The sequence below is a fragment of the Danio rerio genome, chromosome 8, assembly GCF_052040795.2.
Source record: "Danio rerio strain M-AB ecotype USA chromosome 8, GRCz13ab, whole genome shotgun sequence".
Classification (NCBI taxonomy): Eukaryota; Metazoa; Chordata; class Actinopteri; order Cypriniformes; family Danionidae; genus Danio; species Danio rerio.
This window is the reverse complement of record NC_141028.1, coordinates 33,738,870-33,754,575: the sequence shown is the minus strand read 5'-3', so window position 1 is coordinate 33,754,575 and position 15,706 is coordinate 33,738,870. Positions and strand designations below refer to the sequence as shown.

General features: G+C 45.7%; 1 protein-coding gene, 1 long non-coding RNA gene and 26 other non-coding genes across 32 annotated transcripts in view; all 28 read left to right on the top strand.

Moving 5' to 3' along the window:
* The window catches only part of fbxo4 (F-box protein 4), a 67,797-nt gene that overhangs the window by 17,699 nt on the left and 34,392 nt on the right, over positions 1-15,706 (top strand). The gene's annotated exons all lie outside the window — the stretch shown is intronic.
* On the top strand, positions 190-262 carry trnav-uac (transfer RNA valine (anticodon UAC)). The gene has a single exon. It is a non-coding gene; the product is annotated as a tRNA-Val (tRNA).
* trnav-uac (transfer RNA valine (anticodon UAC)) lies at positions 1,381-1,453 on the top strand. Its single transcript has one exon. It is a non-coding gene; the product is annotated as a tRNA-Val (tRNA).
* On the top strand, positions 2,572-2,644 carry trnav-uac (transfer RNA valine (anticodon UAC)). The gene has a single exon. It is a non-coding gene; the product is annotated as a tRNA-Val (tRNA).
* On the top strand, positions 3,231-3,303 carry trnav-aac (transfer RNA valine (anticodon AAC)). The gene has a single exon. It is a non-coding gene; the product is annotated as a tRNA-Val (tRNA).
* trnav-aac (transfer RNA valine (anticodon AAC)) lies at positions 4,425-4,497 on the top strand. The gene has a single exon. It is a non-coding gene; the product is annotated as a tRNA-Val (tRNA).
* trnav-cac (transfer RNA valine (anticodon CAC)) lies at positions 4,603-4,675 on the top strand. The gene has a single exon. It is a non-coding gene; the product is annotated as a tRNA-Val (tRNA).
* trnav-uac (transfer RNA valine (anticodon UAC)) lies at positions 4,957-5,029 on the top strand. The gene has a single exon. It is a non-coding gene; the product is annotated as a tRNA-Val (tRNA).
* Positions 5,616-5,688, top strand: trnav-aac (transfer RNA valine (anticodon AAC)). Its single transcript has one exon. It is a non-coding gene; the product is annotated as a tRNA-Val (tRNA).
* Positions 5,794-5,866, top strand: trnav-cac (transfer RNA valine (anticodon CAC)). Its single transcript has one exon. It is a non-coding gene; the product is annotated as a tRNA-Val (tRNA).
* Positions 6,148-6,220, top strand: trnav-uac (transfer RNA valine (anticodon UAC)). Its single transcript has one exon. It is a non-coding gene; the product is annotated as a tRNA-Val (tRNA).
* Positions 6,807-6,879, top strand: trnav-aac (transfer RNA valine (anticodon AAC)). Its single transcript has one exon. It is a non-coding gene; the product is annotated as a tRNA-Val (tRNA).
* Positions 6,985-7,057, top strand: trnav-cac (transfer RNA valine (anticodon CAC)). The gene has a single exon. It is a non-coding gene; the product is annotated as a tRNA-Val (tRNA).
* Positions 7,037-13,188, top strand: LOC147842698 (uncharacterized). Its single transcript, XR_015498101.1, has 3 exons — positions 7,037-7,755; positions 9,618-12,360; positions 13,040-13,188. It is a non-coding gene; the product is annotated as an uncharacterized LOC147842698 (long non-coding RNA).
* On the top strand, positions 7,339-7,411 carry trnav-uac (transfer RNA valine (anticodon UAC)). Its single transcript has one exon. It is a non-coding gene; the product is annotated as a tRNA-Val (tRNA).
* Positions 9,859-9,931, top strand: trnav-aac (transfer RNA valine (anticodon AAC)). The gene has a single exon. It is a non-coding gene; the product is annotated as a tRNA-Val (tRNA).
* Positions 10,037-10,109, top strand: trnav-cac (transfer RNA valine (anticodon CAC)). The gene has a single exon. It is a non-coding gene; the product is annotated as a tRNA-Val (tRNA).
* trnav-uac (transfer RNA valine (anticodon UAC)) lies at positions 10,391-10,463 on the top strand. Its single transcript has one exon. It is a non-coding gene; the product is annotated as a tRNA-Val (tRNA).
* trnav-uac (transfer RNA valine (anticodon UAC)) lies at positions 10,848-10,920 on the top strand. The gene has a single exon. It is a non-coding gene; the product is annotated as a tRNA-Val (tRNA).
* On the top strand, positions 11,685-11,757 carry trnav-cac (transfer RNA valine (anticodon CAC)). Its single transcript has one exon. It is a non-coding gene; the product is annotated as a tRNA-Val (tRNA).
* Positions 12,039-12,111, top strand: trnav-uac (transfer RNA valine (anticodon UAC)). The gene has a single exon. It is a non-coding gene; the product is annotated as a tRNA-Val (tRNA).
* trnav-aac (transfer RNA valine (anticodon AAC)) lies at positions 12,698-12,770 on the top strand. The gene has a single exon. It is a non-coding gene; the product is annotated as a tRNA-Val (tRNA).
* trnav-cac (transfer RNA valine (anticodon CAC)) lies at positions 12,875-12,947 on the top strand. Its single transcript has one exon. It is a non-coding gene; the product is annotated as a tRNA-Val (tRNA).
* trnav-uac (transfer RNA valine (anticodon UAC)) lies at positions 13,229-13,301 on the top strand. The gene has a single exon. It is a non-coding gene; the product is annotated as a tRNA-Val (tRNA).
* On the top strand, positions 13,686-13,758 carry trnav-uac (transfer RNA valine (anticodon UAC)). Its single transcript has one exon. It is a non-coding gene; the product is annotated as a tRNA-Val (tRNA).
* On the top strand, positions 14,523-14,595 carry trnav-cac (transfer RNA valine (anticodon CAC)). The gene has a single exon. It is a non-coding gene; the product is annotated as a tRNA-Val (tRNA).
* Positions 14,877-14,949, top strand: trnav-uac (transfer RNA valine (anticodon UAC)). Its single transcript has one exon. It is a non-coding gene; the product is annotated as a tRNA-Val (tRNA).
* trnav-aac (transfer RNA valine (anticodon AAC)) lies at positions 15,536-15,608 on the top strand. The gene has a single exon. It is a non-coding gene; the product is annotated as a tRNA-Val (tRNA).

Here is a 15,706-nt window from a genome sequence, read left to right as displayed (position 1 = left end):
AAGTTTGAATTCAACTCAGTGTTTACCTGCCATTGTGGTGTCGCAAAATTGCGTAGAATCTGATTTCTTTTAGCTTTGTGTTTTGCACGAGCAGGTGGCCAGTGCGTTTGCTGGCCCTCCACAGTGCAGACCTTTCAAGACAGCTCTATAAAAAAGGCTATAAAAACTTGAAACAAAACAGTCGTGTTGGTTTCCGTAGTGTAGTGGTTATCACGTTTGCTTTACACGCTAAAGGTCCCCTGTTCGAAACTGGGCGGAAACATACGTTAGGCAGACACTTTTGTCCAAAGGCGCTTACAATAGAGGAGGTATTCAGCGATTCAACAAGACGAGGCAACGCATACAAGAAGTGCTATTTATTCCAACTAACTTGTTTGTGCTCAGAGAATTTAGTGCAAGAGTCGGAGTTTTGTTTTCTTTAGAGAGAGGGATATTCACCGGCGTTCAGAAGTACTCGGAAGAGATGGGTTTTAGCTATCTTTTAAAGGACACCAGTGCATCCGTAATCCGAGTGGGAATGGGAAGATAATTCCACCAGAGTGGAACATTGGATGAAAACATTGTGGGAAGTAGCCTACAGTCTCTCTGCGATGGCACCACAAGACTGTGCTCACACCCAAACCGAAGGCTCCTGTGGTTATCACGATGGCTTTACAAGCGGAAGGTCTCCTGTTAGAAAGTGGGGGGAAACATGCAGATTTGCTTTTATGCACATTCTCACTTGGCGTGTATGCTTAAACCTGCGGGGAGCTTGTCACGCTGAGTAGGCTTTGTCCGCTTGATTGACAAGCGCGTACACCTTGTTCTATCCATGCAGGCCTTTCTTCCCAGCTGAAAGCACATGTGGGGTTTCTGTAGTGTAGTGGTCATCACGTTCGTCTAACACGCGAAAGGGCCTCGGTTCGAAACCGAGCAGAAACAGCGCTCTTCTTTTGGTGCGAAAACAATAGCATCAACTGCCGCCTTAGGAACGATTGTCAACCGGCACCCAATCAAAAAGGGTATCTGCCTCTTGCACTACTGTAGGTTACCTTAGTGTAGTGGTTATCACGTTCGCCTCACACGCGAAAGGTCCCCAGTTCGAAACTGGGCGGGAACAGCCTCGACTTTTATGAAAATTGTCAAACCAGGCTTCTGTTGAGCACTGCCATACACTGAAAACATTCTTTGTGCAAAGCGGTGTGAGGCTAGAAGTTTGAATTCAACTCAGTGTTTACCTGCCATTGTGGTGTCGCAAAATTGCGTAGAATCTGATTTCTTTTAGCTTTGTGTTTTGCATGAGCAGGTGGCCAGTGCGTTTGCTGGCCCTCCACAGTGCAGACCTTTCAAGACAGCTCTATAAAAAAGGCTATAAAAACTTGAAACAATACAGTCGTGTTGGTTTCCGTAGTGTAGTGGTTATCACGTTTGCTTTACACGCAAAAGGTCCCCTGTTCGAAACTGGGCGGAAACATACGTTAGGCAGACACTTTTGTCCAAAGGCGCTTACAATAGAGGAGGTATTCAGCGATTCAACAAGACGAGGCAACGCATACTAGAAGTGCTATTTATTCCAACCAACTTGTTTGTGCTCAGAGAATTTAGTGCAAGAGTCGGAGTTTTGTTTTCTTTAGAGAGAGGGATATTCACCGGCGTTCAGGAGTACTCGGAAGAGATGGGTTTTAGCTATCTTTTAAAGGATACCAGTGCATCCGTAATCCGAGTGGGAATGGGAAGATAATTCCACCAGAGTGGAACATTGGATGAAAACATTGTGGGAAGTAGCCTACAGTCTCTCTGCGATGGCACCACAAGACTGTGCTCACACCCAAACCGAAGGCTCCTGTGGTTATCACGATGGCTTTACAAGCGGAAGGTCTCCTGTTAGAAAGTGGGGGGAAACATGCAGATTTGCTTTTATGCACATTCTCACTTGGCGTGTATGCTTAAACCTGCGGGGAGCTTGTCACGCTGAGTAGGCTTTGTCCGCTTGATTGACAAGCGCGTACACCTTGTTCTATCCATGCAGGCCTTTCTTCCCAGCTGAAAGCGCATGTGGGGTTTCTGTAGTGTAGTGGTCATCACGTTCGCCTAACACGCGAAAGGTCCTCGGTTCGAAACCGAACAGAAACAGCGCTCTTCTTTTGGTGCGAAAACATTAGCATCAACTGCCGCCTTAGGAACGATTGTCAACCGGCACCCAATCAAAAAGGGTATCTGCCTCATGCACTACTGTAGGTTTCCTTAGTGTAGTGGTTATCACGTTCGCCTCACACGCGAAAGGTCCCCAGTTCGAAACTGGGCGGGAACAGCCTCGACTTTTATGAAAATTGTCAAACCAGGCTTCTGTTGAGCACTGCCATACACTGAAAACATTCTTTGTGCAAAGCGGTGTGAGGCTAGAAGTTTGAATTCAACTCAGTGTTTACCTGCCATTGTGGTGTCGCAAAATTGCGTAGAATCTGATTTCTTTTAGCTTTGTGTTTTGCATGAGCAGGTGGCCAGTGCGTTTGCTGGCCCTCCACAGTGCAGACCTTTCAAGACAGCTCTATAAAAAAGGCTATAAAAACTTGAAACAATACAGTCGTGTTGGTTTCCGTAGTGTAGTGGTTATCACGTTTGCTTTACACGCAAAAGGTCCCCTGTTCGAAACTGGGCGGAAACATACGTTAGGCAGACACTTTTGTCCAAAGGCGCTTACAATAGAGGAGGTATTCAGCGATTCAACAAGACGAGGCAACGCATACAAGAAGTGCTATTTATTCCAACTAACTTGTTTGTGCTCAGAGAATTTAGTGCAAGAGTCAGAGTTTTGTTTTCTTTAGAGAGAGGGATATTCACCGGCGTTCAGGAGTACTCGGAAGAGATGGGTTTTAGCTATCTTTTAAAGGACACCAGTGCATCCGTAATCCGAGTGGGAATGGGAAGATAATTCCACCAGAGTGGAACATTGGATGAAAACATTGTGGGAAGTAGCCTACAGTCTCTCTGCGATGGCACCACAAGACTGTGCTCACACCCAAACCGAAGGCTCCTGTGGTTATCACGATGGCTTTACAAGCGGAAGGTCTCCTGTTAGAAAGTGGGGGGAAACATGCAGATTTGCTTTTATGCACATTCTCACTTGGCGTGTATGCTTAAACCTGCGGGGAGCTTGTCACGCTGAGTAGACTTTGTCCGCTTGATTGACAAGCGCGTACACCTTGTTCTATCCATGCAGTCCTTTCTTCCCAGCTGAAAGTGCATGTGGGGTTTCTGTAGTGTAGTGGTCATCACGTTCGCCTAACACGCGAAAGGTCCTCGGTTCGAAACCGAGCAGAAACAGCGCTCTTCTTTTGGTGCGAAAACATTAGCATCAACTGCCGCCTTAGGAACGATTGTCAACCGGCACCCAATCAAAAAGGGTATCTGCCTTCTGCACTACTGTAGGTTTCAGTAGTATAGTGGTTATCACGTTCGCCTCACACGCGAACGGTCCCCAGTTCGAAACTGGGCGGGAACAGCCTTGACATTTTATGAAAATTGTCAAACCAGGCTTCTGTTGAGCACTGCCATACACTGAAAACATTCTTTGTGCAAAGCGGTGTGAGGCTAGAAGTTTGAATTCAACTCAGTGTTTACCTGCCATTGAGGGGTCGCAAAATTGCGTAGAATCTGATTTCTTTTAGCTTTGTGTTTTGCATGAGCAGGTGGCCAGTGCGTTTGCTGGCCCTCCACAGTGCAGACCTTTCAAGACAGCTCTATAAAAAAAAGACTATAAAAACTTGAAACAATACAGTCGTGTTGGTTTCCGTAGTGTAGTGGTTATCACAATTGCTTCACACGCAAAAGGTCCCCTGTTCGAAACTGGGCGGAAACATACGTTAGGCAGACGCTTTTGTCCAAAGGCGCTTACAATAGAGGAGGTATTCAGCGATTCAACAAGACTAGGCAACGCATACAAGAAGTGCTATTTATTCCAACTAACTTGTTTGTGCTCAGAGAATTTAGTGCAAGAGTCGGAGTTTTGTTTTCTTTAGAGAGAGGGATATTCACCGGCGTTCAGGAGTACTCGGAAGAGATGGGTTTTAGCTATCTTTTAAAGGACACCAGTGCATCCGTAATCCGAGTGGGAATGGGAAGATAATTCCACCAGAGTGGAACATTGGATGAAAACATTGTGGGAAGTAGCCTACAGTCTCTCTGCGATGGCACCACAAGACTGTGCTCACACCCAAACCGAAGGCTCCTGTGGTTATCACGATGGCTTTACAAGCGGAAGGTCTCCTGTTAGAAAGTGGGGGGAAACATGCAGATTTGCTTTTATGCACATTCTCACTTGGCGTGTATGCTTAAACCTGCGGGGAGCTTGTCACGCTGAGTAGACTTTGTCCGCTTGATTGACAAGCGCGTACACCTTGTTCTATCCATGCAGGCCTTTCTTTCCAGCTGAAAGCGCATGTGGGGTTTCTGTAGTGTAGTGGTCATCACGTTCGCCTAACACGCGAAAGGTCCTCGGTTCGAAACCGAGCAGAAACAGCGCTCTTCTTTTGGTGCGAAAACAATAGCATCAACTGCTGCCTTAGGAACGATTGTCAACCGGCACCCAATCAAAAAGGGTATCTGCCTTTTGCACTACTGTAGGTTTCCGTAGTGTAGTGGTTATCACGTTCGCCTCACACGCGAAAGGTCCCCAGTTCGAAACTGGGCGGGAACAACCTCGACTTTTATGAAAATTGTCAAACCAGGCTTCTGTTGAGCACTGCCATACACTGAAAACATTCTTTGTGCAAAGCGGTGTGAGGCTAGAAGTTTGAATTCAACTCAGTGTTTACCTGCCATTGTGGTGTCGCAAAATTGCGTAGAATCTGATTTCTTTTAGCTTTGTGTTTTGCATGAGCAGGTGGCCAGTGCGTTTGCTGGCCCTCCACAGTGCAGACCTTTCAAGACAGCTCTATAAAAAAGACTATAAAAACTTGAAACAATACAGTCGTGTTGGTTTCCGTAGTGTAGTGGTTATCACGTTTGCTTTACACGCAAAAGGTCCCCTGTTCGAAACTGGGCGGAAACATACGTTAGGCAGACACTTTTGTCCAAAGGCGCTTACAATAGAGGAGGTATTCAGCGATTCAACAAGACGAGGCAACTCATACAAGAAGTGCTATTTATTCCAACTAACTTGTTTGTGCTCAGAGAATTTAGTGCAAGAGTCGGAGTTTTGTTTTCTTTAGAGAGAGGGATATTCACCGGCGTTCAGGAGTACTCGGAAGAGGTGGGTTTTAGCTATCTTTTAAAGGATACCAGTGCATCCGTAATCCGAGTGGGAATGGGAAGATAATTCCACCAGAGTGGAACATTGGATGAAAACATTGTGGGAAGTAGCCTACAGTCTCTCTGCGATGGCACCACAAGACTGTGCTCACACCCAAACCGAAGGCTCCTGTGGTTATCACGATGGCTTTACAAGCGGAAGGTCTCCTGTTAGAAAGTGGGGGGAAACATGCAGATTTGCTTTTATGCACATTCTCACTTGGCGTGTATGCTTAAACCTGCGGGGAGCTTGTCACGCTGAGTAGGCTTTGTCCGCTTGATTGACAAGCGCGTACACCTTGTTCTATCCATGCAGCCCTTTCTTCCCAGCCGAAAGCGCATGTTGGGTTTCTGTAGTGTAGTGGTCATCACGTTCGCCTAACATGCGAAAGGTCCTCGGTTCGAAACCGAGCAGAAACAGCGCTCTTCTTTTGGTGCGAAAACAATAGCATCAACTGCCGCCTTAGGAACGATTGTCAACCGGCACCCAATCAAAAAGGGTATCTGCCTTCCGCTCTTCTGTAGGTTTCCGTAGTGTAGTGGTTATCACGTTCGCCTCACACGCGAAAGGTCCCCAGTTCGAAACTGGGTGGGAACAGCCTCGACTTTTATGAAAATTGTCAAACCAGGCTTCTGTTGAGCACTGCCATACACTGAAAACATTCTTTGTGCAAAGCGGTGTGAGGCTAGAAATTTGAATTCAACTCAGTGTTTACCTGCCATTGTGGTGTCGCAAAATTGCGTAGAATCTGATTTCTTTTAGCTTTGTGTTTTGCATGAGCAGGTGGCCAGTGCGTTTGCTGGCCCTCCACAGTGCAGACCTTTCAAGACAGCTCTATAAAAAAGGCTATAAAAACTTGAAACAATACAGTCGTGTTGGTTTCCGTAGTGTAGTGGTTATCACGTTTGCTTTACACGCTAAAGGTCCCCTGTTCGAAACTGGGCGGAAACATACGTTAGGCAGACACTTTTGTCCAAAGGCGCTTACAATAGAGGAGGTATTCAGCGATTCAACAAGACGAGGCAACGCATACAAGAAGTGCTATTTATTCCAACTAACTTGTTTGTGCTCAGAGAATTTAGTGCAAGAGTCGGAGTTTTGTTTTCTTTAGAGAGAGGGATATTCACCGGCGTTCAGAAGTACTCGGAAGAGATGGGTTTTAGCTATCTTTTAAAGGACACCAGTGCATCCGTAATCCGAGTGGGAATGGGAAGATAATTCCACCAGAGTGGAACATTGGATGAAAACATTGTGGGAAGTAGCCTACAGTCTCTCTGCGATGGCACCACAAGACTGTGCTCACACCCAAACCGAAGGCTCCTGTGGTTATCACGATGGCTTTACAAGCGGAAGGTCTCCTGTTAGAAAGTGGGGGGAAACATGCAGATTTGCTTTTATGCACATTCTCACTTGGCGTGTATGCTTAAACCTGCGGGGAGCTTGTCACGCTGAGTAGGCTTTGTCCGCTTGATTGACAAGCGCGTACACCTTGTTCTATCCATGCAGGCCTTTCTTCCCAGCTGAAAGCGCATGTGGGGTTTCTGTAGTGTAGTGGTCATCACGTTCGCCTAACACGCGAAAGGGCCTCGGTTCGAAACCGAGCAGAAACAGCGCTCTTCTTTTGGTGCGAAAACATTAGCATCAACTGCCGCCTTAGGAACGATTGTCAACCGGCACCCAATCAAAAAGGGTATCTGCCTTTTGCACTACTGTAGGTTTCCGTAGTGTAGTGGTTATCACGTTCGCCTCACACGCGAAAGGTCCCCAGTTCGAAACTGGGCGGGAACAGCCTCGACTTTTATGAAAATTGTCAAACCAGGCTTCTGTTGAGCACTGCCATACACTGAAAACATTCTTTGTGCAAAGCGGTGTGAGGCTAGAAGTTTGAATTCAACTCAGTGTTTACCTGCCATTGTGGTGTCGCAAAATTGCGTAGAATCTGATTTCTTTTAGCTTTGTGTTTTGCATGAGCAGGTGGCCAGTGCGTTTGCTGGCCCTCCACAGTGCAGACCTTTCAAGACAGCTCTATAAAAAAGGCTATAAAAACTTGAAACAATACAGTCGTGTTGGTTTCCGTAGTGTAGTGGTTATCACGTTTGCTTTACACGCAAAAGGTCCCCTGTTCGAAACTGGGCGGAAACATACGTTAGGCAGACACTTTTGTCCAAAGGCGCTTACAATAGAGGAGGTATTCAGCGATTCAACAAGACGAGGCAACGCATACAAGAAGTGCTATTTATTCCAACTAACTTGTTTGTGCTCAGAGAATTTAGTGCAAGAGTCGGAGTTTTGTTTTCTTTAGAGAGAGGGATATTCACCGGCGTTCAGGAGTACTCGGAAGAGATGGGTTTTAGCTATCTTTTAAAGGATACCAGTGCATCCGTAATCCGAGTGGGAATGGGAAGATAATTCCACCAGAGTGGAACATTGGATGAAAACATTGTGGGAAGTAGCCTACAGTCTCTCTGCGATGGCACCACAAGACTGTGCTCACTAGAGATGCGCGGTTGGCGGTTATAGCCGCGGACTCCGCGGATAAACCGCGGATCGGGCGGATGACGTTACGAAAAAATAATATTTTAATTAAATTCGGGCGGGTGGCGGGCGGTTGTACTGTTTTATATTCATAGCTGGCGCACCAACGAAAAAGCCTACGACTGACTTCACAGAATGGGAGGTGGAATCGGATACATTAATTCTGGATGAAGTGTACAGAAGTATTCCTCTACAAACTTCCGTATAGACGGATCAGCAGAGGAAAACCTACTTTCCTTTTGGGAGAAATAAGGACAGGCATTCCCACGATTACAGAACCTTTCCAAGAGAATTCTATGCATTTCAGCAACAAGTGCTGCGAGCGAGCGCTCCTTCAGTGCAGCAGGGCGCAGTGGCTATGCAGGCGCTCCCGTCTGAATCCTGACACTGTAGATGCTATTTTATTCCTGCATTGTGCCAAGAAAAAATCAAACTAGACCTAAGGTCAGGCATATTAAACCAATTAGCCTATGTTATTTAGGCTACAAATATGTTCAATACAAACTTTTGAGTTCGGTCAGCTGATAACTTTACGTTCATATTGGTTTAGCCTATTCTATTCTAGACATGTTGGCCTCGCTTTTACGTTCCGAGGCTAAGGTTATTTTGCCAGAATTTCTTTGTCGCAAATTTAATGGCGTAGTATTTCGTTATGCTTCAAGTTTGAGGGGAATGGGGATGATCCTAAGTCCATGGGTTATTGGGGCACTTGTCATACATGCACTTTAGCTTGGTCAGGTTCGCTCAAAGAGGGATGGCATATCTATTTTTCTAATTTAATTTCTAATTGTGGGGGTGACTGAGCCTACAAGGTTTAGGCACGATATGATGTTTTTATTAAAAAATTTTCAACTGTTTGCCAAAGCATGCGACTATAGCCTATGCCTACATTAAGATATTTATGTTAATATTTTTTTACTGCCTGTTGTTTCTTTTGGCATATAAAATAGGTATTGTCTGATAGAGATATCAATAAAGGATCATCTGTGTCGCAGAACTGTGTTGTTTCCGATTTCTACAAGCTCAATAACATCCACAGCAAAAAATAAAAAATAGTCGAAAAACTGTGCCCATTAATTAGATGTGCAAGGCAAGCAGGTACGTTTTTGGGGTTGCTATGGACAACTACAAATGTAAACATTATTAGGCTATAATGTAAATGACTTATTCTATCTATTTACTAAAAAATTAAGTGAAATAGGCATTTAGTAGTAGGCTAAATAGCAGCATGTTGAAATGATGTGTCAATGCGTTTTCTATTAGGCTACAATAAAAAAAGTTGTATAGTACAGTGCGTTTAATTTAGGCTATTTATTTATTTTTGTCCCTGTGCGCCGATTGGAGACGGAGTTCACTGCTGATATTCTGAGAGCTCGGGTGCTTTTCATTTCTTATTTGTGCATCCTCGTTTCCTTTCCTTGCTTTCTTTCCTCGTGTTTCCACCCCACCGGGATAACGTTACGAGGGAAAGACGCAAGGAAAAGACTGAAGGACCGAGGAATCGAATCAAGTGAAAAGACACGTCCTCGTATCTTTAGCGTAACTTCAAAGCGTCGTCAATTAATGACTTGCACGTTTGGATTAACTGCATGTCTACATTAAAGTCATTCTCTATTCTATAATGATCAATAAAGAAACATTCATTTAATAAAAAAAGGAATAAGCCATTCAAATAAAGAGCCCAATCAGCAGATGGCGGGCGGGTGCGGTTTTAAAAATTGATCAAAAATGTTACTGCGGATGGATGGCGGACGGATGATGAATTTTGTCATGCGGTTGCGGATGAAATAATAGCCCATCCGCGCATCTCTAGTGCTCACACCCAAACCGAAGGCTCCTGTGGTTATCACGATGGCTTTACAAGAGGAAGGTCTCCTGTTAGAAAGTGGGGGGAAACATGCAGATTTGCTTTTATGCACATTCTCACTTGGCGTGTATGCTTAAACCTGCGGGGAGCTTGTCACGCTGAGTAGGCTTTGTCCGCTTGATTGACAAGCGCGTACACCTTGTTCTATCCATCCAGGCCTTTCTTTCCAGCTGAAAGCGCATGTGGGGTTTCTGTAGTGTAGTGGTCATCACGTTCGCCTAACACGCGAAAGGTCCTCGGTTCGAAACCGAGCAGAAACAGCGCTCTTTTTTTGGTGCGAAAACAATAGCATCAACTGCCGCCTTAGGAACGATTGTCAACCGGCACCCAATCAAAAAGGGTATCTGCCTTTTGCACTACTGTAGGTTTCCGTAGTGTAGTGGTTATCACGTTCGCCTCACACGCGAAAGGTCCCCAGTTCGAAACTGGGCGGGAACAGCCTTGACTTTTATGAAAATTGTCAAACCAGGCTTCTGTTGAGCACTGCCATACACTGAAAACATTCTTTGTGCAAAGCGGTGTGAGGCTAGAAGTTTGAATTCAACTCCGTGTTTACCTGCCATTGTGGTGTCGCAAAATTGCGTAGAATCTGATTTCTTTTAGCTTTGTGTTTTGCATGAGCAGGTGGCCAGTGCGTTTGCTGGCCCTCCACAGTGCAGACCTTTCAAGACAGCTCTATAAAAAAGACTATAAAAACTTGAAACAATACAGTCGTTTTGGTTTCCGTAGTGTAGTGGTTATCACGTTTGCTTTACACGCAAAAGGTCCCCTGTTCGAAACTGGGCGGAAACATACGTTAGGCAGACACTTTTGTCCAACGGCGCTTACAATAGAGGAGGTATTCAGCGATTCAACAAGACGAGGCAACGCATACAAGAAGTGCTATTTATTCCAACTAACTTGTTTGTGCTCAGAGAATTTAGTGCAAGAGTGCAGTGCACTGCCATACACTGAAAACATTCTTTGTGCAAAGCGGTGTGAGGCTAGAAGTTTGAATTCAACTCAGTGTTTACCTGCCATTGAGGGGTCGCAAAATTGCGTAGAGTCTGATTTCTTTTAGCTTTGTGTTTTGCATGAGCAGGTGGCCAGTGCGTTTGCTGGCCCTCCACAGTGCAGACCTTTCAAGACAGCTCTATAAAAAAGGCTATAAAAACGTGAAACAATACAGTCGTGTTGGTTTCCGTAGTGTAGTGGTTATCACGTTTGCTTTACACGCAAAAGGTCCCCTGTTCGAAACTGGGCGGAAACATACGTTAGGCAGACACTTTTGTCCAAAGGCGCTTACAATAGAGGAGGTATTCAGCGATTCAACAAGACGAGGCAACGCATACAAGAAGTGCTATTTATTCCAACTAACTTGTTTGTGCTCAGAGAATTTAGTGCAAGAGTCGGAGTTTTGTTTTCTTTAGAGAGAGGGATATTCACCGGCGTTCAGGAGTACTCGGAAGAGATGGGTTTTAGCTATCTTTTAAAGGACACCAGTGCATCCGTAATCCGAATGGGAATGGGAAGATAATTCCACCAGAGTGGAACATTGGATGAAAACATTGTGGGAAGTAGCCTACAGTCTCTCTGCGATGGCACCACAAGACTGTGCTCACACCCAAACCGAAGGCTCCTGTGGTTATCACGATGGCTTTACAAGCGGAAGGTCTCCTGTTAGAAAGTGGGGGGAAACATGCAGATTTGCTTTTATGCACATTCTCACTTGGCGTGTATGCTTAAACCTGCGGGGAGCTTGTCACGCTGAGTAGGCTTTGTCCGCTTGATTGACAAGCGCGTACACCGTGTCCTATCCATGCAGGCCTTTGTTCCCAGTTGAAAGCGCATGTGGGGTTTCTGTAGTGTAGTGGTCATCATGGTCGCCTAACACGCGAAAGGTCCTCGGTTCGAAACCGAGCAGAAACAGCGCTCTTCTTTTGGTGCGAAAACATTAGCATCAACTGCCGCCTTAGGAACGATTGTCAACCGGCACCCAATCAAAAAGGGTATCTGCCTTTTGCACTACTGTAGGTTTCCGTAGTGTAGTGGTTATCACGTTCGCCTCACACGCGAAAGGTCCCCAGTTCGAAACTGGGCGGGAACAGCCTCGACTTTTATGAAAATTGTCAAACCAGGCTTCTGTTGAGCACTGCCATACACTGAAAACATTCTTTGTGCAAAGCGGTGTGAGGCTAGAAGTTTGAATTCAACTCAGTGTTTACCTGCCATTGTGGTGTCGCAAAATTGCGTAGAATCTGATTTCTTTTAGCTTTGTGTTTTGCATGAGCAGGTGGCCAGTGCGTTTGCTGGCCCTCCACAGTGCAGACCTTTCAAGACAGCTCTATAAAAAAGGCTATAAAAACTTGAAACAATACAGTCGTGTTGGTTTCCGTAGTGTAGTGGTTATCACGTTTGCTTTACACGCAAAAGGTCCCCTTTTCGAAACTGGGCGGAAACATACGATAGGCAGACACTTTTGTCCAAAGGCGCTTACAATAGAGGAGGTATTCAGCGATTCAACAAGACGAGGCAACGCATACAAGAAGTGCTATTTATTCCAACTAACTTGTTTGTGCTCAGAGAATTTAGTGCAAGAGTCGGAGTTTTGTTTTCTTTAGAGAGAGGGATATTCACCGGCGTTCAGGAGTACTCGGAAGAGATGGGTTTTAGCTATCTTTTAAAGGATACCAGTGCATCCGTAATCCGAGTGGGAATGGGAAGATAATTCCACCAGAGTGGAACATTGGATGAAAACATTGTGGGAAGTAGCCTACAGTCTCTCTGCGATGGCACCACAAGACTGTGCTCACACCCAAACCGAAGGCTCCTGTGGTTATCACGATGGCTTTACAAGTGGAAGGTCTCCTGTTAGAAAGTGGGGGGAAACATGCAGATTTGCTTTTATGCACATTCTCACTTGGCGTGTATGCTTAAACCTGCGGGGAGCTTGTCACGCTGAGTAGGCTTTGTCCGCTTGATTGACAAGAGCGTACACCTTGTTCTATCCATCCAGGCCTTTCTTTCCAGCTGAAAGCGCATGTGGGGTTTCTGTAGTGTAGTGGTCATCACGTTCGCCTAACACGCGAAAGGTCCTCGGTTCGAAACCGAGCAGAAACAGCGCTTTTTTTTGGTGCGAAAACAATAGCATCAACTGCCGCCTTAGGAACGATTGTCAACCGGCACCCAATCAAAAAGGGTATCTGCCTTTTGCACTACTGTAGGTTTCCGTAGTGTAGTGGTTATCACGTTCGCCTCACACGCGAAAGGTCCCCAGTTCGAAACTGGGCGGGAACAGCCTTGACTTTTATGAAAATTGTCAAACCAGGCTTCTGTTGAGCACTGCCATACACTGAAAACATTCTTTGTGCAAAGCGGTGTGAGGCTAGAAGTTTGAATTCAACTCCGTGTTTACCTGCCATTGTGGTGTCGCAAAATTGCGTAGAATCTGATTTCTTTTAGCTTTGTGTTTTGCATGAGCAGGTGGCCAGTGCGTTTGCTGGCCCTCCACAGTGCAGACCTTTCAAGACAGCTCTATAAAAAAGACTATAAAAACTTGAAACAATACAGTCGTTTTGGTTTCCGTAGTGTAGTGGTTATCACGTTTGCTTTACACGCAAAAGGTCCCCTGTTCGAAACTGGGCGGAAACATACGTTAGGCAGACACTTTTGTCCAACGGCGCTTACAATAGAGGAGGTATTCAGCGATTCAACAAGACGAGGCAACGCATACAAGAAGTGCTATTTATTCCAACTAACTTGTTTGTGCTCAGAGAATTTAGTGCAAGAGTGCAGTGCACTGCCATACACTGAAAACATTCTTTGTGCAAAGCGGTGTGAGGCTAGAAGTTTGAATTCAACTCAGTGTTTACCTGCCATTGAGGGGTCGCAAAATTGCGTAGAGTCTGATTTCTTTTAGCTTTGTGTTTTGTATGAGCAGGTGGCCAGTGCGTTTGCTGGCCCTCCACAGTGCAGACCTTTCAAGACAGCTCTATAAAAAAGGCTATAAAAACGTGAAACAATACAGTCGTGTTGGTTTCCGTAGTGTAGTGGTTATCACGTTTGCTTTACACGCAAAAGGTCCCCTGTTCGAAACTGGGCGGAAACATACGTTAGGCAGACACTTTTGTCCAAAGGCGCTTACAATAGAGGAGGTATTCAGCGATTCAACAAGACGAGGCAACGCATACAAGAAGTGCTATTTATTCCAACTAACTTGTTTGTGCTCAGAGAATTTAGTGCAAGAGTCGGAGTTTTGTTTTCTTTAGAGAGAGGGATATTCACCGGCGTTCAGGAGTACTCGGAAGAGATGGGTTTTAGCTATCTTTTAAAGGACACCAGTGCATCCGTAATCCGAATGGGAATGGGAAGATAATTCCACCAGAGTGGAACATTGGATGAAAACATTGTGGGAAGTAGCCTACAGTCTCTCTGCGATGGCACCACAAGACTGTGCTCACACCCAAACCGAAGGCTCCTGTGGTTATCACGATGGCTTTACAAGCGGAAGGTCTCCTGTTAGAAAGTGGGGGGAAACATGCAGATTTGCTTTTATGCACATTCTCACTTGGCGTGTATGCTTAAACCTGCGGGGAGCTTGTCACGCTGAGTAGGCTTTGTCCGCTTGATTGACAAGCGCGTACACCGTGTCCTATCCATGCAGGCCTTTGTTCCCAGTTGAAAGCGCATGTGGGGTTTCTGTAGTGTAGTGGTCATCACGGTCGCCTAACACGCGAAAGGTCCTCGGTTCGAAACCGAGCAGAAACAGCGCTCCTCTTTTGGTGCGAAAACATTAGCATCAACTGCCGCCTTAGGAACGATTGTCAACCGGCACCCAATCAAAAAGGGTATCTGCCTTTTGCACTACTGTAGGTTTCCGTAGTGTAGTGGTTATCACGTTCGCCTCACACGCGAAAGGTCCCCAGTTCGAAACTGGGCGGGAACAGCCTCGACTTTTATGAAAATTGTCAAACCAGGCTTCTGTTGAGCACTGCCATACACTGAAAACATTCTTTGTGCAAAGCGGTGTGAGGCTAGAAGTTTGAATTCAACTCAGTGTTTACCTGCCATTGAGGGGTCGCAAAATTGCGTAGAATCTGATTTCTTTTAGCTTTGTGTTTTGCATGAGCAGGTGGCCAGTGCGTTTGCTGGCCCTCCACAGTGCAGACCTTTCAAGACAGCTCTATAAAAAAGGCGATAAAAACGTGAAACAATACAGTCGTGTTGGTTTCCGTAGTGTAGTGGTTATCACGTTTGCTTTACACGCAAAAGGTCCCCTGTTCGAAACTGGGCGGAAACATACGTTAGGCAGACACTTTTGTCCAAAGGCGCTTACAATAGAGGAGGTATTCAGCGATTCAACAAGACGAGGCAACGCATACAAGAAGTGCTATTTATTCCAACTAACTTGTTTGTGCTCAGAGAATTTAGTGCAAGAGTCGGAGTTTTGTTTTCTTTAGAGAGAGGGATATTCACCGGCGTTCAGGAGTACTCGGAAGAGATGGGTTTTAGCTATCTTTTAAAGGACACCAGTGCATCCGTAATCCGAGTGGGAATGGGAAGATAATTCCACCAGAGTGGAACATTGGATGAAAACATTGTGGGAAGTAGCCTACAGTCTCTCTGCGATGGCACCACAAGACTGTGCTCACACCCAAACCGAAGGCTCCTGTGGTTATCACGATGGCTTTACAAGCGGAAGGTCTCCTGTTAGAAAGTGGGGGGAAACATGCAGATTTGCTTTTATGCACATTCTCACTTGGCGTGTATGCTTAAACCTGCGGGGAGCTTGTCACGCTGAGTAGGCTTTGTCCGCTTGATTGACAAGCGCGTACACCGTGTCCTATCCATGCAGGCCTTTGTTCCCAGTTGAAAGCGCATGTGGGGTTTCTGTAGTGTAGTGGTCATCACGTTCGCCTAACACGCGAAAGGTCCTCGGTTCGAAACCGAGCAGAAACAGCGCTCTTCTTTTGGTGCGAAAACATTAGCATCAACTGCCGCCTTAGGAACGATTGTCAACCGGCACCCAATCAAAAAGGGTATCTGCCTTTTGCACT